The sequence below is a fragment of the Lissotriton vulgaris genome, chromosome 8 (assembly GCF_964263255.1).
Source record: "Lissotriton vulgaris chromosome 8, aLisVul1.2, whole genome shotgun sequence".
NCBI classification, from domain to species: Eukaryota; Metazoa; Chordata; class Amphibia; order Caudata; family Salamandridae; genus Lissotriton; species Lissotriton vulgaris.
Window position 1 is genome coordinate 939357615 of NC_141696.1, and position 23006 is coordinate 939380620.

The following is a 23006-nucleotide window of genomic DNA, read 5'->3' on the forward strand; positions in this document are numbered from 1 at the left end:
GTCTGAACTGGGGTGGCAGAGTGGGCTAAAGAACGGTGATGGATTAAACCCAGATCTGTTGACTGGGTGTGAGTGTTTGATTGGTTCAGATGCTCCGTCCATCACCACTCCCTTTTGTACCGCTTTGTTCGCCATAAGTTGGCAGGGTAGGCTCAGACGTGAGTCCCTTGCTCTCTTTGCCACTGGATTAAAACAAGCCGGGCTGAAGACGGATGAAATGCGAGAAACCGGTCCTCGGAAGCTTGTTTCCGGTCCAGGGAAGTCATGGCTTGGCAGTTCGGGCTGGACTGTTCCCATGAGGAACAGGGTCAGACTGATTTGCATATGGCCATGCCTGAACTGGGGTGGCAGAGTGGGCTAAAGAACGGTGATGGATTAAACCCAGATCTGTTGACTGGGTGTGAGTGTTTGATTGGTTCAGATGCTCCGTCCATCACCACCCCCTTTTGTACCACTTTGTTCGCAATAAGTTGGCAGGGTATGCTCAGACGTGAGTCCCTTGCTCACTTTGCCACTGGATTCAAGCAAGCCGGGCTGAAGACGGCTGAAATTCCAGAAACCGGTCCTCGGAAGCTTGTTTCCGGTCCAGCAAAGGCGTGGCTTGGCAGTTCGGGCTGGACTGTTCCCATGAGGAACAGGGTCAGACTGATTTGCATATGGCCATGTCTGAACTGGGGTGGCAGAGTGGGCTAAAGAACGGTGATGGATTAAACCCAGATCTGTTGACTGGGTGTGAGTGTTTAATTGGTTCAGATGCTCCGTCCATCACCACCCCCTTTTGTACTGCTTTGTTTGACATAAGTTGGCAGGGTAGGCTCAGACGTGAGTCCCTTGCTCACTTTGCCAGTGGATTCAAGCAAGCTGGGCTGAAGACGGCTGAAATGCAAGAAACCAGTTCTCAGAAGCTTGTTTCCGGTCCAGGGAAGGCATGGCTTGACAGTTCGGGCTGGACTGTTCAAATGAGGAATAGGGTCAGACTGATTTGCATATGGCCATGTCTGAACTGGGGTGGCAGAGTGGGCTAAAGAACGGTGATGGATTAAACCCAGATCTGTTGACTGGGAGAAAGTGTTTGATTGGTTCAGATGCTCCGTCCATCACCACCCCCTTTTGTACCACTTTGTTCGCCATAAGTTGGCAGGGTATGCTCAGACGTGAGTCCCTTGCTCCATTTGCCACTGGATTCAAGCAAGCCAAACTGAAGACGGCTGAAATGCCAGAAACCGGTCCTCGGAAGCTTGTTTCCGGTCCAGGGAAGGCATGGCTTGGGAGTTCGGGCTGGACTGTTCCCATGAGGAACAGGGTCAGACTGATTTGCATACGGCCATGTCTGAACTGGGGTGGCAGAGTGGGCTAGAGAACGGTGATGGATTAAACCCAGATCTGTTGACTGGGCGAGAGTGTTTGATTGGTTCAGATGCTCCGTCCATCACCACCCCCTTTTGTACCACTTTGTTCGCCATAAGTTGGCAGGGTATGCTCAGACGTGAGTCCCTTGCTCACTTTGCCACTGGATTCAAGCAAACCGAGCTGAAGATGCCTGAAATGCCAGAAACCGGTCCTCAGAAGCTTGTTTCCGGTCCAGGGAAGGCATGGCTTGGCAGTTAGGGCTGGACTGTTCCCTTGAGGAACAGGGTCAGACTGATTTGCATATGGCCATGCCCGAACTGTGGTGGCTAAGTGGGCTAAAGAACGGTGATGGATTAAACCCAGATCTGTTGACTGGGTGTGAGTGTTTGATTGGTTCAGATGCTCCTTCCGTCACCATCCCCTTTTGTACCGCTTTGTTCACCATAAGTTGGGAGGGTATGCTCAGACGATAGTCCCTTGCTCACTCTGCCACTGGATTCAAGCAAGCCGGGCTTAAGGCGGCTGAAATGCCAGAAACAGGTCCTCGGAAGCTTGTTTCCGGTCCAGGGAAGGCATGGCATGGTAGTTCGGGCTGGACTGTTTCCATGAGGAACAGGGTCAGACTGATTTGCATATGGCCATGCCTGAACTGGGGCGGCAGAGTGGGCTAGAGAACGGTGATGGATTAAACCCAGATCTGTTGACTGGGTGAGAGTGTTTGATTGGTTCAGATGCTCCGTCCATCACCACCCCCTTTTGTACCACTTTGTTCGCCATAAGTTGGCAGGGTAGGCTCGGACGTGAGTCCCTTGCTCTCTTTGCCACTGGACTCAAGCAAGCCGGGCTGAAGACGCATGAAATGCCAAAAACCGGTCCTCGGAAGCTTATTTCCGGTCCAGGGAAGTCATGGCTTGGCAGTTCTGGCTGGACTGTTCCCATGAGGAACAGGGTCGGACTGATTTGCATATGGCCATGCCTGAACTGGGGCGGCAGAGTGGGCTAAAGAACGGTGATGGATTAAACCCAGATCTGTTGACTGGGTGTTAGTGTTTGATTGGTTCAGATGCTCCGTCCATCACCACCCCCTTTTGTACTGCTTTGTTCGCCATAAGTTGGCAGGGTATGCTCAGACGTGTGTCCCTTGCTCACTTTGCCACTGGATTCAAGCAAGCAGGGTTGAAGACAGCTGAAATGCCAGACCCCGGTCCTCGGAAGCTTGTTTCCGGTCCAGGGAAGGCATGGCTTGGCAGTTCTGGCTGGACTATTCCCAGGAGGAACAGAGTCAGACTGATTTGCATATGGCCATGTCTGAACTGGGGTGGCAGAGTGGGCTAAAGAAAGGTGATGTATTAAACCCAGATCTGTTGACTGGGTGTGAGTGTTTGATTGGTTCAGATGCTCCGTCCATCACCACTCCCTTTTGTACCGCTTTGTTCACCATAAGTTGGCAAGGTAGGCTCAGATGTGAGTCCCTTGCTCTCTTTGCCACTGGACTCAAGCAAGCCGGGCTGAAGACGCATGAAATGCCAGAAACCGGTCCTCGGAAGCTTATTTCCGGTCCAGGGAAGTCATGGCTTGGCAGTTCGGGCTGGACTGTTCCCATGAGGAACAGGGTCAGACTGATTTGCATATGGGAATGCCTGAACTGGGGTGGCAGAGTGGGCTAAAGAACGGTGATGGATTAAACCCAGATCTGTTGACTGGGTGTTAGTGTTTGATTGGTTCAGATGCTCCGTCCATCACCACCCCCTTTTGTACTGCTTTGTTCGCCATAAGTTGGCAGGGTATGCTCAGACGTGTGTCCCTTGCTCACTTTGCCACTGGATTCAAGCAAGCCGGGCTGAAGACAGCTGAAATGCCAGAAACCGGTCCTCTGAAGCTTGTTTCCGGTCCAGGGAAGGCATGGCTTGGCAGTTCGCGCTGGACTGTTCCCATGAGGAACAGGGTCAGACTGATTTGCATATGGCCATGTCTGAACTGGGGTGGCAGAGTGGGCTAAAGAACGGTGATGGATTAAACCGAGATCTGTTGACTGGGTGTGAGTGTTAGATTTGTTCAGATGCTCCGTCCATCACCACCCCCTTTTGTAGCGCTTTGTTCGCCATAAGTTGGCAGGGTGTGCTCAGACGTGAGTCCCTTGCTCACTTTGCTACTGGATTAAAGCATGCCGGGTAGAAGACGGCTGAAATGCCAGAAACCGGTCCTCAGAAGCTTGTTTCCGGTCCAGGGAAGGCATGGCTTGGCCGTTCAGGCTGGACTGTTCCCATGAGGAACAGCGTCAGACTGATTTGCATATGGCCAAGTCTGAACTGGGTTGGCAGAGTGGGCTAAAGAACGGTGATGGATTAAAGCCAGATCTGTTGACTGGGTGTGAGTGTTTGATTGGTTCAGATGCTCCTTCCATCACCACCCCCCTTTTGTACTGCTTTGTTCGCCATAAGTTGGCAGGGTATGCTCAGACGTGTGTCCCTTGCTCACTTTGCCACTGGATTCAAGCAAGCCGGGCTGAAGACAGCTGAAATGCCAGAAACCGGTCCTCGGAAGCTTGTTTCCGGTCCAGGGAAGGCATGGCTTGGCAGTTCGGGTTGGACTGTTCCCATGAGGAACAGGGTCAGACTGATTTGCATATGGCCATGTCTGAACTGGGGTGGCAGAATGGGCTAAAGAACGGTGATGGATTAAACCCAGATCTGTTGACTGGGTGTGAGTGTTAGATTTGTTCAGATGCTCCGTCCATCCCCACCCCCTTTTGTAGTGCTTTGTTCGCCATAAGTTGGCAGGGTATGCTCAGACGTGAGTCCCTTGCTCACTTTGCCACTTGATTCAAGCATTCTGGGTAGAAGACGGCTGAAATGCCAGAAACCGGTCCTCAGAAGCTTGTTTCTGGTCCAGGGAAGGCATGGCTTGGCAGTTCGGGCTGGACTGTTCCCATGAGGAACAGCGTCAGACTGATTTGCTTATGGCCAAGTCTGAACTGGGTTGGCAGAGTGGGCTAAAGAACGGTGATGGATTAAACCCAGATCTGTTGACTGGGTGTGAGTGTTTGATTGGTTCAGATGCTCCGTCCATCACCACCCCCATTTGTACCGCTTTGTTCGCCATAAGTTAGCAAGGTATGCTCAGACGTGAGTCCCTTGCTCACTTTGTCACTGGATTCAAGCTAGCCGGGCTGAAGATGGCTGAAATTCCAGAAACCGGTCCTCGTAAGCTTGTTTCTGGTCCAGGGAAGGCATGGCTTGGCAGTTCAGGCTGGACTGTTCCCATGAGGAACACGGTCAGACTGATTTGCATATGGCCATGTCTGAACTGGGGTGACAGAGTGGGCTAAAGAACGGTGATGGATTAAACCCAGATCTGTTGACTGGGTGTGAGTGTTTGATTGGTTCAGATGCTCCGTCCATCACCACCCCCATTTGTACCGCTTTGTTCGCCATAAGTTAGCAAGGTATGCTCAGACGTGAGTCCCTTGCTCACTTTGTCACTGGATTCAAGCTAGCCGGGCTGAAGATGGCTGAAATTCCAGAAACCAGTCCTCGTAAGCTTGTTTCTGGTCCAGGGAAGGCATGGCTTGGCAGTTCAGGCTGGACTGTTCCCATGAGGAACACGGTCAGACTGATTTGCATATGGCCATGTCTGAACTGGGGTGACAGAGTGGGGTAAAGAACGGTGATGGATTAAACCCAGATCTGTTGACTGGGTGTGAGTGTTTGATTGGTTCAGATGCTCCGTCCATCACCACCCCCATTTGTACCACTTTGTTCGCCATAAGTTAGCAAGGTATGCTCAGACGTGAGTCCCTTGCTCACTTTGTCACTGGATTCAAGCTAGCAGGGCTGAAGACAGCTGAAATGCCAGACCCCGGTCCTCGTAAGCTTGTTTCTGGTCCAGGGAAGGCATGGCTTGGCAGTTCAGGCTGGACTGTTCCCATGAGGAACACGGTCAGACTGATTTGCATATGGCCATGTCTGAACTGGGGTGACAGAGTGGGCTAAAGAACAGTGATGGATTAAACCCAGATCTGTTGACTGGGTGTGAGTGTTTGATTGGTTCAGATGCTCCGTTCATCACCACCCCCTTTTGTACCGCTTTGTTTGCCATAAGTTGGCAGGGTATGCTCAGACGTGAGTCCCTTGCTCACTTTGCCACTGGATTCAAGCAAGCAGGGCTGAAGACAGCTGAAATGCCAGACCCCGGTCCTCGGAAGCTTGTTTCCGGTCCATGGAAGGCATGGCTTGGCAGTTCGGGCTGGACTATTCCCATGAGGAACAGGGTCAGAGTGATTTGCATATGGCCATGTCTGAACTGGGGTGGCAGAGTGGGCTAAAGAACGGTGATGGATTAAACCCAGATCTGTTGACTGGGTGTGAGTGTTTGATTGGTTCAGATGCTCCGTCCATCACCACTCCCTTTTGTACCGCTTTGTTCGCCATAAGTTGGCAGGGTAGGCTCAGACGTGAGTCCCTTGCTCTCTTTGCCACTGGATTAAAACAAGCCGGGCTGAAGACGGATGAAATGCGAGAAACCGGTCCTCGGAAGCTTGTTTCCGGTCCAGGGAAGTCATGGCTTGGCAGTTCGGGCTGGACTGTTCCCATGAGGAACAGGGTCAGACTGATTTGCATATGGCCATGCCTGAACTGGGGTGGCAGAGTGGGCTAAAGAACGGTGATGGATTAAACCCAGATCTGTTGACTGGGTGTGAGTGTTTGATTGGTTCAGATGCTCCGTCCATCACCACCCCCTTTTGTACCACTTTGTTGGCAATAAGTTGGCAGGGTATGCTCAGACGTGAGTCCCTTGCTCACTTTGCCACTGGATTCAAGCAAGCCGGGCTGAAGACGGCTGAAATTCCAGAAACCGGTCCTCGGAAGCTTGTTTCCGGTCCAGCAAAGGCGTGGCTTGGCAGTTCGGGCTGGACTGTTCCCATGAGGAACAGGGTCAGACTGATTTGCATATGGCCATGTCTGAACTGGGGTGGCAGAGTGGGCTAAAGAACGGTGATGGATTAAACCCAGATCTGTTGACTGGGTGGGAGTGTTTAATTGGTTCAGATGCTCCGTCCATCACCACCCCCTTTTGTACTGCTTTTTTCGACATAATTTGGCAGGGTAGGCTCAGACGTGAGTCCCTTGCTCACTTTGCCACTGGATTCAAGCAAGCTGGGCTGAAGACGGCTGAAATGCCAGAAACCAGTCCTCGGAAGCTTGTTTCCGGTCCAGGGAAGGCATGGCTTCGCAGTTCGGGCTGGACTGTTCAAATGAGGAACAGGATCAGACTGATTTGCATATGGCCATGTCTGAACTGGGGTGGCAGAGTGGGCTAAAGAACGGTGATGGATTAAACCCAGATCTGTTGACTGGGAGAGAGTGTTTGATTGGTTCAGATGCTCCGTCCATCACCACCCCCTTTTGTACCACTTTGTTCGCCATAAATTGGCAGGGTATGCTCAGACGTGAGTCCCTTGCTCCATTTGCCACTGGATTCAAGCAAGCCAAACTGAAGATGGCTGAAATGCCAGAAACCAGTCCTCGGAAGCTTGTTTCCGGTCCAGGGAAGGCATGGCTTGGGAGTTCGGGCAGGACTGTTCCCATGAGGAACAGGGTCAGACTGATTTGCATAAGGCCATGTCTGAACTGGGGTGGCAGAGTGGGCTAAAGAACGGTGATGGATTAAACCCAGATCTGTTGACTGGGCGAGAGTGTTTGATTGGTTCAGATGCTCCGTCCATCACCAACCCCTTTTGTACCACTTTGTTCGCCATAAGTTGGCAGGGTATGCTCAGACGTGAGTCCCTTGCTCACTTTGCCACTGGATTCAAGCAAGCCGAGCTGAAGTCGGCTGAAATGCCAGAAACCGGTCCTCAGAAGATTGTTTCCGGTCCAGGGAAGGCATGGCTTGGCAGTTAGGGCTGGACTGTTCTCATGAGGAACAGGGTCAGACTGATTTGCATATGGCCATGCCTGAACTGGGGTGGCAGAGTGGGCTAAAGAACGGTGATGGATTAAACCCAGATCTGTTGACTGGGTGTGAGTGTTTGATTGGTTCAGATGCTCCTTCCATCACCACCCCCTTTTGTACCGCTTTGTTCGCCATAAGTTGGAAGGGTATGCTCAGACGATAGTCCCTTGCTCACTTTGCCACTGGATTCAAGCAAGCCGGGCTGAAGACGGCTGAAATTCCAGAAACCGGTCCTCGGAAGCTTGTTTCCGGTCTAGCGAAGGCATGGCTTGGCAGTTCGGGCTGGACTGTTCCCATGAGGAACAGGGTCAGACTGATGTGCATATGGCCATGTCTGAACTGGGGTGGCAGAGTGGGCTAAAGAACGGTGATGGATTAAACCCAGATCTGTTGACTGGGTGTGAGTGTTTGATTGGTTCAGATACTCCTTCCATCACCACCCCCTTTTGAACCGCTTTGTTCGCCATAAGTAGGCAGGGTATGCTCAGACGTGAGTCCCTTGCTCACTTTGCCACTGGATTCAAGCAAGCCGGGCTGAAGACGGCTGAAATGCCAGAAACCGGTGCTCGGAAGCTTGTTTCCGGTCCAGGGAAGGCATGGCTTGGCAGTTTGGGCTGGACTGTTCCCATGAGGAACAGGGTCAGAGTGATTTGCATATGGCCATGTCTGAACTGGGGTGGCAGAGTGGGCCTAAAGAACGGTGATGGATTAAACCCAGATCTGTTGACTGGGTGTGAGTGTATGATTGGTTCAGATGCTCCGTCCATCACCACTCCCTTTTGTACCACTTTGTTAGCCATAAGTTGGCAGGGTAGGCTCAGACGTGAGTCCCTTGCTTACTTTGCCAATGGATTCAAGCAAGCTGGGCTGAAGACGGCTGAAATGCCAGAAACCAGTCCTCGGAAGCTTTTTTCCGGTCCAGGGAAGGCATGGCTTGGCAGTTCGGGCTGGACTGTTCAAATGAGGAACACGGTCAGACTGATTTGTATATGGCCATGTCTGAACTGGGGTGGCAGAGTGGGCTAAAGAATGGTGATGGATTAAACCCAGATCTGTTGACTGGGCGAGAGTGTTTGATTGGTTCAGATGCTCCGTCCATCCCCACCCCCTTTTGTACCACTTTGTTCGTCATAAGTTGGCAGGGTATGCTCAGACGTGAGTCCCTTGCTCACTTTGCCAATGGATTCAAGCAAGCTGAACTGAAGACGGCTGAAATGCCAGAAACCGGTCCTCGGAAGCTTGTTTCTGATCAAGGGAAGGCATGGCTTGGCAGTTCGGGCTGGACTGTTCCCATGAGGAACAGGGTCAGACAGACTTGCATAAGGCCATGTCTGAACTGGGGTGGCAGAGTGGGCTAAATAACGGTGATGGATTAAACCCAGATCTGTTGACTGGGCGAGAGTGTTTGATTGGTTCAGATGCTCCGTCCATCACCACCCCCTTTTGTACCACTTTGTTCGCCATAAGTTGGCAGGGTATGCTCAGACGTGAGTCCTTGCTCACTTTGCCACTGGATTCAAGCAAGCCGAGCTGAAGACGACTGAAATGCCAGAAACCGGTCCTCAGAAGCTTGTTTCCGGTCCAGGGAAAGCATGGCTTGGCAGTTCGGGCTGGACTGTTCCCTTGAGGAACAGGGTCAGACTGATTTGCATATGGCCATGCCTGAACTGGGGTGGCAGAGTGGGCTAAAGAACGGTGATGTATTAAACCCAGATCTGTTGACTGGGTGTGAGTGTTTGATTGGTTCAGATGCTCCTTCCCTCACCAACCCCTTTTGTACCGCTTTGTTCGCCATAAGTTGGGAGGGTATGCTCAGACGATAGTCCCTTGCTCACTTTGCCACTGGATTCAAGCAAGCCGGGCTGAAGACGGCTGAAATGCCAGAAACTGGTCCTCGGAAGCTTGTTTCCGGTCCAGGGAAAGCATGGCTTGGCAGTTCTGGCTGGACAATTCCCAGGAGGAACAGGGTCAGACTGATTTGCATATGGCCATGTCTGAACTGGGGTGGCAGAGTGGGCTAAAGAACGGTGATGGGTTAAACCCAGATCTGTTGACTGGGTGTGAGTGTTTGATTGGTTCAGATGCTCCGTCCATCACCACTCCCTTTTGTACCGCTTTGTTCGCCATAAGTTGGCAGGGTAGGCTCAGACGTGAGTCCCTTGCTCTCCATGCCACTGTATTCAAGCAAGCCGGGCTGAAGACGGATGAAATGCCAGAAACCGGTCCTCGGAAGCTTGTTCACGGTCTAGCGAAGGCATGGCTTGGCAGTTCAGGCTGGACTGTTCCCATGAGGAACAGGGTCAGACTGATTTGCATATGGCCATGTCTGAACTGGGGTGGCAGAGTGGGCCAAAGAACGGTGATGGATTACACCCAGATCTGTTGACTGGGTGGGAGTGTTTGATTGGTTCAGATGCTCCGTCCATCACCACCCCCTTTTGTACTGCTTTGTTCGCCATAAGTTGGCAGGGTAGGCTCAGACGTGAGTTCCTTGCTCTCTTTGCCACTGTATTCAAGCAAGCCGGGCTGAAGACGGATGAAATGCCAGAAACCGGTCCTCAGAAACTTGTTTCCGGTCCAGGGAAGTCATGGCTTGGCAGTCCGGGCTGGACTCTTCCCATGAGGAACAGGGTCAGACTGATTTGCATATGGCCATGCCTGAACTGGGGGGGCAGAGTGGGCTAAAGAACGGTGATGGATTGAACCCAGATCTGTTGACTGGGTGTGAGTGTTTGATTGGTTCAGATGCTCCGTCCATCACCACCCCCTTTTGTACCACTTTGTTCGCCATAAGTTGGCAGGGTATGCTCAGACGTGAGTCCCTTGCTCACTTTGCCACTGGATTCAAGCAAGCAGAGCTGAAGACGGCTGAAATGCCAGAAACCGGTCCTCAGAAGCTTGTTTCCGGTCCAGGGAAGGCATGGCTTGGCAGTTCAGGCTGGACTGTTCCCATGAGGAACAGGGTCATACTGATTTGCATATGGCCATGTCTGAACTGGGGTGGCAGAGTGGGCCAAAGAACGGTGATGGATTACACCCATATCTGTTGACTGGGTGGGAGTGTTTGATTGGTTCAGATGCTCCGTCCATCACCACCCCCTTTTGTACCGCTTTGTTCGCAATAAGTTGGAAGGGTATGCTCAGACGTGAGTCCCTTGCTCACTTTGCCACTGGATTCAAGCAAGCCCGACTTCAGACGGCTGAAATGCCAGAAAAAGGTCCTCGGAAGCTTGTTTCCGGTCCAGGGAAGGCGCAGCATGGTAGTTCGGGCTGGACTGTTCCCATGAGGAACGGGGTCAGACTGATTTGCATATGGCCATGTCTGAACTGGGGTGGCAGAGTGGGGTAAAGAACAGTGATGGATTAAACCCAGATCTGTTGACTGGGTGTGAGTGTTTGATTGGTTCAGATGCTCCGTCCATCACCACCCCCTTTTGTACCGCTTTGTTCGCCATAAGTTGGCAGGGTATGCTCAGATGTGAGTCCCTTGCTCACTTTGCCACTGGATTCAAGCAAGCCAGGCTGAAGCTGCTGAAATGCCAGAAACCGGTGCTCGGAAGCTTGATTCCGGTCCAGGGAAGGCATGGCTTGGCAGTTTGGGCTGGACTGTTCCCATGAGGAACAGGGTCAGACTGATTTGCATATGGCCATGTCTGAACTGGGGTGGCAGAGTGGGCTAAAGAATGGTGATGGATTAAAACCAGATCTGTTGACTGGGTGTGAGTGTTTGATTGGTTCAGATGCTCCGTCCATCACCACTCCCTTTTGTACCGCTTTGTTCGCCATAAGTTGGCAGGGTATGCTCAGACGTGAGTCCCTTGCTCACTTTGCCACTGGATTCAAGCAAGCCGGGCTGAAGAAGGCTGAAATGCCAGAAACCAGTCCTCGGAAGCTTTTTTCCGGTCCAGGGAAGGCATGGCTTGGCAGTTCGGGCTGGACTGTTCAAATGAGGAACAAGGTCAGACTGATTTGTATATGGCCATGTCTGAACTGGGGTGGCAGAGTGGGCTAAAGAATGGTGATGGATTAAACCCAGATCTGTTGACTGGGCGAGAGTGTTTGATTGGTTCAGATGCTCCGTCCATCACCACCCCCTTTTGTACCACTTTGTTCGCCATAAGTTGGCAGGGTATGCTCAGACGTGAGTCCTTGCTCACTTTGCCACTGGATTCAAGCAAGCCGAGCTGAAGACGACTGAAATGCCAGAAACCGGTCCTCAGAAGCTTGTTTCCGGTCCAGGGAAAGCATGGCTTGGCAGTTCGGGCTGGACTGTTCCCTTGAGGAACAGGGTCAGACTGATTTGCATATGGCCATGCCTGAACTGGGGTGGCAGAGTGGGCTAAAGAACGGTGATGGATTAAACCCAGATCTGTTGACTGGGTGTGAGTGTTTGATTGGTTCAGATGCTCCTTCCCTCACCAACCCCTTTTGTACCGCTTTGTTCGCCATAAGTTGGGAGGGTATGCTCAGACGATAGTCCCTTGCTCACTTTGCCACTGGATTCAAGCAAGCCGGGCTGAAGACGGCTGAAATGCCAGAAACTGGTCCTCGGAAGCTTGTTTCCGGTCCAGGGAAAGCATGGCTTGGCAGTTCTGGCTGGACAATTCCCAGGAGGAACATGGTCAGACTGATTTGCATATGGCCATGTCTGAACTGGGGTGGCAGAGTGGGCTAAAGAACGATGATGGATTAAACCCAGATCTGTTGACTGGGTGTGAGTGTTTGATTGGTTCAGATGCTCCGTCCATCACCACTCCCTTTTGTACCGCTTTGTTCGCCATAAGTTGGCAGGGTAGGCTCAGACGTGAGTCCCTTGCTCTCCTTGCCACTGTATTCAAGCAAGCCGGGCTGAAGACGGATGAAATGCCAGAAACCGGTCCTCAGAAACTTGTTTCAGGTCCAGGGAAGTCATGGCTTGGCAGTTCGGGCTGGACTGTTCCCATGAGGAACAGGGTCAGACTGATTTGCATATGGCCATGCCTGAACTGGGGGGGCAGAGTGGGCTAAAGAACGGTGATGGATTAAACCCAGATCTGTTGACTGGGTGTGAGTGTTTGATTGGTTCAGATGCTCCGTCCATCACCACCCCCTTTTGTACCGCTTTGTTCGCAATAAGTTGGCAGGGTATGCTCAGACGTGAGTCCCTTGCTCACTTTGCCACTGGATTCAAGCAAGCCGGGCTGAAGACGGCTGAAATTCCAGAAACCGGTCCTCGGAAGCTTGTTCACGGTCTAGCGAAGGCATGGCTTGGCAGTTCAGGCTGGACTGTTCCCATGAGGAACAGGGTCAGACTGATTTGCATATGGCCATGTCTGAATTGGGGTGGCAGAGTGGGCCAAAGAACGGTGATGGATTACACCCAGATCTGTTGACTGGGTGGGAGTGTTTGATTGGTTCAGATGCTCCGTCCATCACCACCCCCTTTTGTACTGCTTTGTTCGCCATAAGTTGGCAGGGTAGGCTCAGACGTGCGTCCCTTGCTCTCTTTGCCACTGTATTCAAGCAAGCCGGGCTGAAGACGGATGAAATGCCAGAAACCGGTCCTCATAAACTTGTTTCCGGTCCAGGGAAGTCATGGCTTGGCAGTTCGGGCTGGATTGTTCCCATGAGGAACAGGGTCAGACTGATTTGCATATGGCCATGCCTGAACTGGGGGGGCAGAGTGGGCTAAAGAACGGTGATGGATTGAACCCAGATCTGTTGACTGGGTGTAAGTGTTTGATTGGTTCAGATGCTCCGTCGATCACCACCCCCTTTTGTACCACTTTGTTCGCCATAAGTTGGCAGGGTATGCTCAGACGTGAGTCCCTTGCTCACTTTGCCACTGGATTCAAGCAAGCAGAGCTGAAGACGGCTGAAATGCCAGAAACCGGTCCTCAGAAGCTTGTTTCCGGTCCAGGGAAGGCATGGCTTGGCAGTTCAGGCTGGACTGTTCCCATGAGGTGCAGGGTCAGACTGATTTTCATATGGCCATGTCTGAACTGGGGTGGCAGAGTGGGCCAAAGAACGGTGATGGATTACACCCATTTCTGTTGACTGGGTGGGAGTTTTTGATTGGTTCAGATGCTCCGTCCATCACCACCCCCTTTTGTACCGCTTTGTTCGCCATAAGTTGGCAGGGTATGCTCAGACGTGACTCCCTTGCTCACTTTGCCACTGGATTCAAGCAAGCCCGACTTCAGACGGCTGAAATGCCAGAAAAAGGTCCTCTGAAGCTTGTTTCCGGTCCAGGGAAGGCACGGCATGGTAGTTCGGGCTGGACTGTTCCCATGAGGAACAGGGTCAGACTGATTTGCATATGGCCATGTCTGAACTGGGGTGGCAGAGTGGGGTAAAGAACAGTGATGGATTAAACCCAGATCTGTTGACTGGGTGTGAGTGTTTGATTGGTTCAGATGTTCCGTCCATCACCACCCCCTTTTGTACCGCTTTGTTCGCCATAAGTTGGCAGGGTATGCTCAGACGTGAGTCCCTTGCTCACTTGGCCACTGTATTCAACCAAGCAGGGTTGAAGACAGCTGAAATGCCAGACCCCGGTCTTAGGAAGCTTGTTTCCGGTCCAGGGAAGGCATGGCTTGGCAGTTCTGACTGGACTATTCCCAGGAGGAACAGGGTCAGACTGATTTGCATATGGCCATGTCTGAACTGGGGTGGCAGAGTGGGCTAAAGAACGGTGATGGATTAAACCCAGATCTGTTGACTGGGTGTGAGTGTTTGATTGGTTCAGATGCTCCTTCCATCACCACCCCCTCTTGTACCGCATTGTTCGCCATAAGTTGGCAGGGTATGCTCAGACGTGAGTCCCTTGCTCACTTTGCCACTGGATTCAAGCAAGCCAGGCTGAAGCCGATGAAATGCCAGAAACCGGTGCTCGGAAGCTTGATTCCGGTCCAGGGAAGGCATGGCTTGGCAGTTTGGGCTGGACTGTTCCCATGAGGAACAGGGTCAGACTGATTTGCATATGGCCATGTCTGAACTGGGGTGGCAGAGTGGGCTAAAGAATGGTGATGGATTAAAACCAGATTTGTTGACTGGGTGTGAGTGTTTGATTGGTTCAGATGCTCCGTCCATCACCACTCCCTTTTGTACTGCTTTGTTCGCAATAAGTTGGCAGGGTATGCTCAGACATGAGTCCCTTGCTCACTTTGCCACTGGATTCAAGCAAGCCGGGCTGAAGACGGCTCAAATTCCAGAAACCGGTCCTCGGAAGCTTGTTTCCGGTCCAGCGAAGGCATGGCTTGGCAGTTCGGTCTGGACTGTTCCCATGAGGAACAGGGTCAGACTGATTTGCATATGGCCATGTCTGAACTGGGGTGGCAGAGTGGGCCAAAGAACGGTGATGGATTATACCCAGATCTGTTGACTGGGTGGGAGTGTTTGATTGGTTCAGATGCTCCGTCCATCACCACCCCCTTTTGTACCGCTTTGTTCGCCATAAGTTGGCAGGGTATGCTCAGATGTGAGTCCCTTGCTCACTTTGCCACTGGATTCAAGCAAGCCGGGCTGAAGACGGATGAAATGCCAGAAACAGTTCCTCGGAAGCTTGTTTCCGGTCCAGGGAAGGCATGGCATGGTAGTTCGGGCTGGACTGTTCCCATGAGGAACAGGGTCAGACTGATTTGCATATGGCCATGTCTGAACTGGGGTGGCAGAGGGGGCTAAAGAACGGTGATGGATTAAACCCAGATCTGTTGACTGGGTGTGTGTTTAATTGGTTCAGACGCTCCGTCCATCACCACCCCCTTTTGTACCACTTTGTTCGCCATAAGTTGGCAGGGTATGCTCAGAAGTGAGTCCCTTGCTCACTTTGCCACTGGATTCAAGCAAGCCGGGCTGAAGAAGGCTGAAATGCCAGAAACCAGTCCTCGGAAGCTTGTTTCCGGTCCAGGGAAGGCATGGCTTGGCAGTTCGGGCTGAACTGTTCCCATGAGGAACAGAGTCAGACTGATTTGCATATGGCCATGTCTGAACTGGGGTGGCAGAGTGGGCTAAAGAACGGTGATGGATTAAACCCAGATCTGTTGACTGGGCGAGAGTGTTTGATTGGTTCGGATGCTCCGTCCATCACCACCCCCTTTTGTACCACTTTGTTCGCCATAAGTTGGCAGGGTATGCTCAGAAGTGAGTCCCTTGCTCACTTTGCCACTGGATTCAAGCAAGCCGAGCTGAAGACAGCTGAAATGCCAGAAACCGGTCCTCGGAAGCTTGTTTCCGGTCCAGGGAAGGCATGGCTTGGCAGTTCGGGCTGGACTGTTCCCATGAGGAACAGGGTCAGACTGATTTGCATAAGGCCAAATCTGAATCGGGGTGGCAGATTGGGCTAAAGAACGGTGATGGATTAAACCCAGATTTGTTGACTGGGTGTGAGTGTTTGATTGGTTCAGATGCTCCGTCCATCACCACCCCCTTTTGTACCACTTTGTGCACCATAAGTTGGCAGGGTATGCTCAGACGTGAGTCCCTTGCTCACTTTGCCCCTGGATTCAAGCAAGCCGAGCTGAAGACAGCTGAAATGCCAGAATCCGGTCCTCGGAAGCTTGTTTCCGGTCCAGGGAAGGCATGGCTTGGCAGTTCGGGCTGGACTGTTCCCATGAGGAACAGGGTCAGACTGATTTGCATATGGCCATGTCTGAACTGGGGTGGCAGAGTGGGCTAAAGAAGGGTGATGGATTAAACCCAGATCTGTTGACTGGGTGTGAGTGTTTGATTGGTTCAGATCCTCCGTCCAACACCACCCCCCTTTGTACCGCTTTCTTCGCCATAAGTTGGCAGAGTATGCTCAGACGTGAGTTCCCTTCCTCACTTTGCCACTGGATTCAAGCAAGCCGGGCTGAAGATGGCTGAAATGCCAGAAACCGGTCCTCGGAAAATTGTTTCCGGTCCAGGGAAGGCATGGCTTGGCAGTTCGGGCGGGACTGTTCCCATGAGGAACAGGGTCAGACTGATTTGCATATGGCCATATCTGAACTGGGGTGGCAGAGTGGGCTAAAGAACGGTGATGGATTAAACCCAGATCTTTTGACTGGGTGTGAAGTGTTTGATTGGTTCAGATGCTCCGTTTATCACCACCCCCTTTTGTACCGCTTTGTTCACCATAAGTTGGCAGGGTATGCTCAGACGTGAGTCCCTTGCTCACTTTGCCACTGGATTCAAGCAAGCCGGGCTGAAGACGGCTGAAATTCCAGAAACCGGTCCTCGGAAGCTTGTTTCCGTTCCAGTGAAGGCATGGCTTGGCAGTACGGGCTGGACTGTTCCCATGAGGAACAGGGTCAGACTGATTTGCATATGGCCATGTCTGAACTGGGGTGGCAGAGTGGGCTAAAGAACAGTGATGGATTAAACCCATATCTGTTGACTGGGTGGGAGTGTTTGATTGGTTCAGATGCTTCATCCATCACCACCCCCTATTGTACTGCTTTGTTCACCATAAGTTGGCAGGGTATGCTCAGACGTGAGTCCGTTGCTCACTTTGCCACTGGATTCAAGCAAGCTGGGCTGAAGACGGCTGAAATTCCAGAAACCAGTCCTTGGAATCTCGTTTCCGGTCCAGTGAAGGCATGGCTTGGCAGTTCGGGCTGGACTGTTCCCATGAGGAACAGGGTCAGACTGATTTGCATATGGCCATGTCTGAACTGGGGTGGCAGAGTGGGCTAAAGAACGGTGATGGATTAAACCCAGATCTGTTGACTTGGTGGAAGTGTTTGATTGGTTCAGATGCTCTGTCCATCACCACCCCCTTTTGTACCGCTTTGTTCGCCATAAGTTGGAAGGGTATGCTCAGACGTGAGTCCCTTGCTCACTTTGCCCCTGGATTTAAGCAAGCCAGGCTGAAGACAGCTGAAATGCCATAAACCGGTCCTCGGAAGCTTGTTTCCGGTCCAGGGAAGGCATGGCTTGGCAGTTCGGGCTGGACTGTTCCCATGAGGAACAGGGTCAGACTGATTTGCATAAGGCCATGTCTTAACTGGGGTGGCAGAGTGGGCTAAAGAACGGTGATGGATTAAACCCAGATCTGTTGACTGGGTGTGAGTGTTTGATGTGTTCAGAGGCTCCGTCATCACCACCCCCTTTTGTACCGCTTTGTTCGCCATAAGTTGGCAGGGTATGCTCAGACGTGAGTCGCTTGCTCACTTTGCCACTGGATTCAAGCAAGCCGGGCTGAAGACAGCTGAAATGCCAGAAACCGGTCCACGGAAGCTTGTTTCCCGTCCAGGGAATGCATGGCTTGGCAGTTCGGGCTGGACTGTTCCCATGAGGAACAGGGTCAGACTGATTTGCATAAGGCCATGTCTTAACTGGGGTGGCAGAGTGGGCTAAAGAACGGTGATGGATTAAACCCAGATCTGTTGACTGGGTGTGAGTGTTTGATGTGTTCAGAGGCTCCGTCATCACCACCCCCTTTTGTACCGCTTTGTTCGCCATAAGTTGGCAGGGTATGCTCAGACGTGAGTCCCTTGCTCACTTTGCCACTGGATTCAAGCAAGCCGGGCTGAAGACAGCTGAAATGCCAGAAACCGGTCCACGGAAGCTTGTTTCCCGTCCAGGGAATGCATGGCTTGGCAGTTCGGGCTGGACTGTTCCCATGAGGAACAGGGTCAGACTGATTTGCATATGGCCATGTCTGAACTGGAGTGGCAGAGTGGGCTAAAGAACGGTGATGGATTAAACCCAGATCTGTTGACTGGGTGTGAGTGTTTGATTGGTTCAGATGCTCCGTCCATCACCACCCCCTTTTGTACTGCTTTGTTCGCCATAAGTTGGCAGGGTATGCTCAGACGTGAGTCGCTTGCTCACTTTGCCACTGTATTCAAGCAAGCCGGGCTGAAGACGGCTGAAATTGCAGAAACTGGTCCTCGGAAGCTGGTTTCCGGTCCTGGGAAGGCATGGCTTGGCAGTTCGGGCTGGACTGTTCCCATGAGGAACAGGGTCAGACTGATTTGCATATGGCCATGTCTGAACTGGGGTGGCAGGGTGGGCTAAAGAACGGTGATGGATTAAACCCAGATCTGTTGACTGGGTGGGAGTGTTTGATTGGTTCAGATGCTCCATCCATCACCACCCCCTTTTGTACCAATTATTTTGACTGGGCTCAGTACAAGTACATTCTAGAAGAATTCAGACTGTTTTTCGATGTACAAATATCCACAGGAGGGTTGATACCCTTCTTCATAGTGCAGACAAAGACGAATGCCCACTGGTTGCAGATAATCAGGAAGGAAATGCTCAAAATGATGAAAAGCACTGAGATCGACCTTAATGCAATCAAGGAAGAACAGAGAGCCATCCGGTGCATGGTGATGCAATATTGATATGTGTTGGACTTAATGACCACAATGGAGGGAGTGGTTGTGCCAAGATCGGTGCGTCATGCGGCACATTTATCCCAGGTAATGACATGGGCAACGTGACTCTGACTCTTGCCATCCAAGAATATTTCAGTTTACCAAGAGACATGCTTGTGGAGGGAGGTGCCTCTGAGAAATAGTGGGATGCCAACTGGTTTTCCTTGCTCCCTCCAGTGGCTGATCAGTCGGTGTACGTCATTTTTGCCCGTTTTCATATTGCTATTGTTTTTGTGTGATTTCCTGCAACTGGAAGTTTCCTGCTGTAAAAGAGCAGTCCTCAAATTAGGTAGAATGCAAGTAGTGAGGGACGTAGTGATAGTGAAAATGAAAGTACAAGAACGCCCAAATAATGTCACTGTCATGCAGTATGGGTTAGATAATGTACTTGAAAACTCAGCTAGAGGGGGGAATGTTAATAGGATCAATGCTAATATTTTTAATGATATATTTGCACATAAGAACAAAATCGCATCACAATTCTCAACTTTTTTCCCGTCATGAATTCTCCACCAACCACAACTCAGAAATACATGGTCAGCATGCTCTGTGTCATAGACCTGAGGTTACTGATTGATAGCTCACAGGTGGGATAACACATAGCTGGTAGACAAATGCGTGAAAAGGAAACTCAGGTCAATCGCCTAGAAAAGGGCAGCAACTCCACAAAGGTCCAGGAAGATAGGACCAATAAAGCACGCAAGGCCTGTGGGGTACACACATTCCCAAAACACTATAAAGGCAGATGGCAGATGAAATTAGTAACACATAGCCAATAAGGACACAAAACACACAGTACACGCACTGATCACGTGCTCCTCATGACGGACATCTGGACATGTTTCCCACTGGCCCCTATTGTGTCCATGCAAGGTTCAGGCCCACCTGCATTTGTAATAAGGGCCTAACTTATGACTCCACAGACAAGGCTTGCAGAAAGTTGGCTTTTTCCTATCCTGACTATTTGAAGCCTGTAGCCTGTTCCTGGCCAACATGGCTGGGTGTAGTTGGCAGTTGGACTTTGTTTACTTCTCCCAGATAGCCACACGATAGAGAGATTAGGTGTGCCTGGATGGGCAATCACTGGCAGGGTGTGGGGGGGGTCTGCTGGGCCCAGATCCACTTTCAAATCACTAGGCTGTGCCCTGCCTTCCATTAATGGACTCCTCACTATGTCAGTGTGCCTGCAGTCAGACTGGACCCAGGACAAGTGAGGCAGTTAATTCCAACCCCTTTAAAGAAAGATCTCTTGAAACTTCCTTAACTTCAAAGAAGGTACCAGTCATAAAAATAGTACCCACAGACCCACTTTCGGCCCTGCTGCTTGAGCTCTGTTATACTTCTTGAACACATGACTATCATAGTGATTTCAAGGGCTAGTTAACTGGCCTCCTGATCACAGCCTTGAGGGACAGAAAAGGCTCCCTCCATCATAAACCCACACCTGAGTGAGTCTTGACCCTCCAAGTGGCGCCTCTCTAGTGCTGGACTCTAGGGAGCAGTGCTCAAAGTGCCCAGATAGTCAAAATCCTGAACTTGGGACTTATAAATCTCTGTAAAAAAACTGCTCAGAGAACTGATAGGGGACCTAGACCAACCAGCTTGTCCATCCCCCCAAGGTGCATCGCCAGGCAGCCTGACTTTGTGGCTGCTTCTGCTATGTTGGTCTCCACAGCAGCAAATCCTGTTCAGCGGTCCTTCGCAGAAGGGGTATCTGGCCTTGTGGATCCTTCGAAGCCTACCGCCCATTGGATCATCCCACTGGAGATTTTCAACTACAAAAAAAGACTAAGTCCTAACTTGAAATTCTTCACTGCATATATATCCATCATCCAGCAGCTCCCTGATGATGATGCCTCCTCCTTGGACCTTACCTTTTTGGGTATTTTTCCACAAAATGTCTTCGAAGTCCGGAAGGTAAGCACCAACCTGGTCCAATCCACTTCTTGTATTTGATCCTTGCTTCATCGTGGTCTGTTATATTTTTTGACTTTGAACCAATCTGATGCAACTAGATTTTTACTGTTGCAGTTTTGATCTTTTAGGCACTAGTTTTTACAATAAAATTTCAAAATTCATAATATAGGTTCCCCTGATTGCATTTTTGCTGTTTGGTGTCAAATAATTTATTAGAATCTACTCTATTTTTCTATATTGGTTTAGTATTTTTCTTGTGTTTTCACTTTATTACTGTTTGTGTCTTACATGTATACTTTACATATTGCCGCTTAGTTAAGCCTGACTAACTTTTGTGGCTCACCCTGACAGAGATTGTGGCTGTTGCTTGAGAATGGTTGCCATGCCCTTAGCTAACAACCCAATTTCTCACATTCCCCCAGACAAATTTGTGGTTTGCTGCATATCTGTTAGCTGAGTGGGATACACTGGAGGAATGGAGAGCCAGGCTCCACAGTACACTGGATAGGGTGTTTTTTGATTCAGAGTTTGGTCACTAGGAAGGGGCCTGGTCACATCTCAGGAAGCAGATGGGGGTTGTTAAGAGAATCATAAAGAGTAGGGCTGATGCCCTGGCTAACATTTGATAGATAAGAATCAAGGGGGGAGGTAGAAGTTTTGTGTAGAGTTCATTCCGCTTCCACTCTAATAACATTTATAATCAAAGGAGAGTGAACTCTGTAGGATTTGCGGGGTCTGAAAGTCTCCAGTATTGACCTGAAACCCTAAACCATTCTTAACCAGGGGTGGTGTAGGGTATCGCCACTATGGTATATCGTTAAGCAGCATCATCATTGGGTCTCACACCTAGGTACTCGCTTCCCTACGTGAGTACTGCCTCCTTTCAAGGAAAAGTACTGGTGGGATCCGTCTGATGGTATATAAAATTATCTCCAGGATCTCAAAAAAGATTACTTTAATACGGGTGTAAGTTATAGGTGTAAGATTAAAAGGGGAAACTTGGACATTCTTTGGACTTGTAAAGTGTCCTGAAGATCACAAGTGAGTGGTCAACATGTTTCAGCCTGTAATTCTCTGTAAGGTCTGGGCTTTCATCAAGAGCTTACTCAAATTCAGTGGATAAAGTTAGGAGTCCTACTTTTACTACTCCTAAACTGAGAAAAATCCTAACTTTAAGACTTTGGGTATTCACAGAAGGCATTTAGGAGTCCTAAAGTTAGGAGTCCTAACTTTACTACTCCTAAACTGAGAAATATCCTAACTTTAAGACTACGGGTATTCACCGAAGGCATTTAGGAGTCCTAAAGTTAGGAGTCCTAACTTTACTACTCCTAAACTGAGAAAAATCCTAACTTTAAGACTTTCAGTATTCACAAAAGGCATTTAGGAGTCCTAAAGTTAGGACTCCTAACTTCTGTGAATACCAACTTGAGTAAGTGCCATCTGTGAATACCAAAATGAGTAAGTGCCTTCTGTGAATTCCAAAATGGTAGTAAGTTAAGGATTTTGTCTTAAGTTAGTTCTAAGAATTGGGCCCTTGGAAGGGACCTGGCCACATGTCAGGAAGGAACTGTTAAGAGAATCCTAAAGAGTAGGGCTGACGCCCTGACAACCTTTTTGATACACATATCACCAGGTGTGAACCTCTCAACACGCCCATAACCTATGCTACTGGGCTACCAGGTTTAGAGTTGCTCCTGCAGTGAAGACTGCTTTCTGAAGGAAGGGCAGGGCAGAGGAAAGGAAATGAACCAGGTTCCCAACATAAACTTAAACGACGTAGACTCCAAATCACGTTTGGTGTCTGGAAATGGAAAGAGAGCTGAAAGTTCTCCAAATGTGTCAACTGTCAAGCACCCAGTTGGGGTGTGTGAGGAGGAGAAGCAATGCAAGACTTCTGACTGTGTCCTGGACTGAAGCCAAGGCCTGCCAGTCTCCCAGCTGAGTGATGGAACATCACCCAGGAAATCCAGGACCACCTGCCACTGGAGCCTGAAGGACCAGCGCCTTCCTGCTTGCCATGACCAGTGTGACCTGTGTGGAAGGGTAGGGCTGGAGAGAGTGAGATCCACTGGGGAATCCTGGTGGCTGCATCCCTTTAGTGAGATGTGCGGAGAAGGTTGCTGCCTTAGAGCAGGGATAAGTCAGCAAAATTCATATGGTAAAGGAGAGCTGCTATGAAGTGAGTTGTGATCTTTGCTGTACCAACCAGGTCATTTTTATCATGTACAGGTCTGAAGGCAGTGACCCGGCATGCCACATGGGGCCATAATGAAGAAAGGTAGAGTTCGATTGGGCCATGGCTCATGTACAGAGTGAGGACGGTTACCTAGTATGCCAAGTGGAGCACTTGGATAAGGCAAGGAGGTGGGCTGGTCAAGACTCTTACTGTGAGGAGAAGGCTGCCATAGTGATGCAAGTGGGCCCAAGCCCCAACTGAGA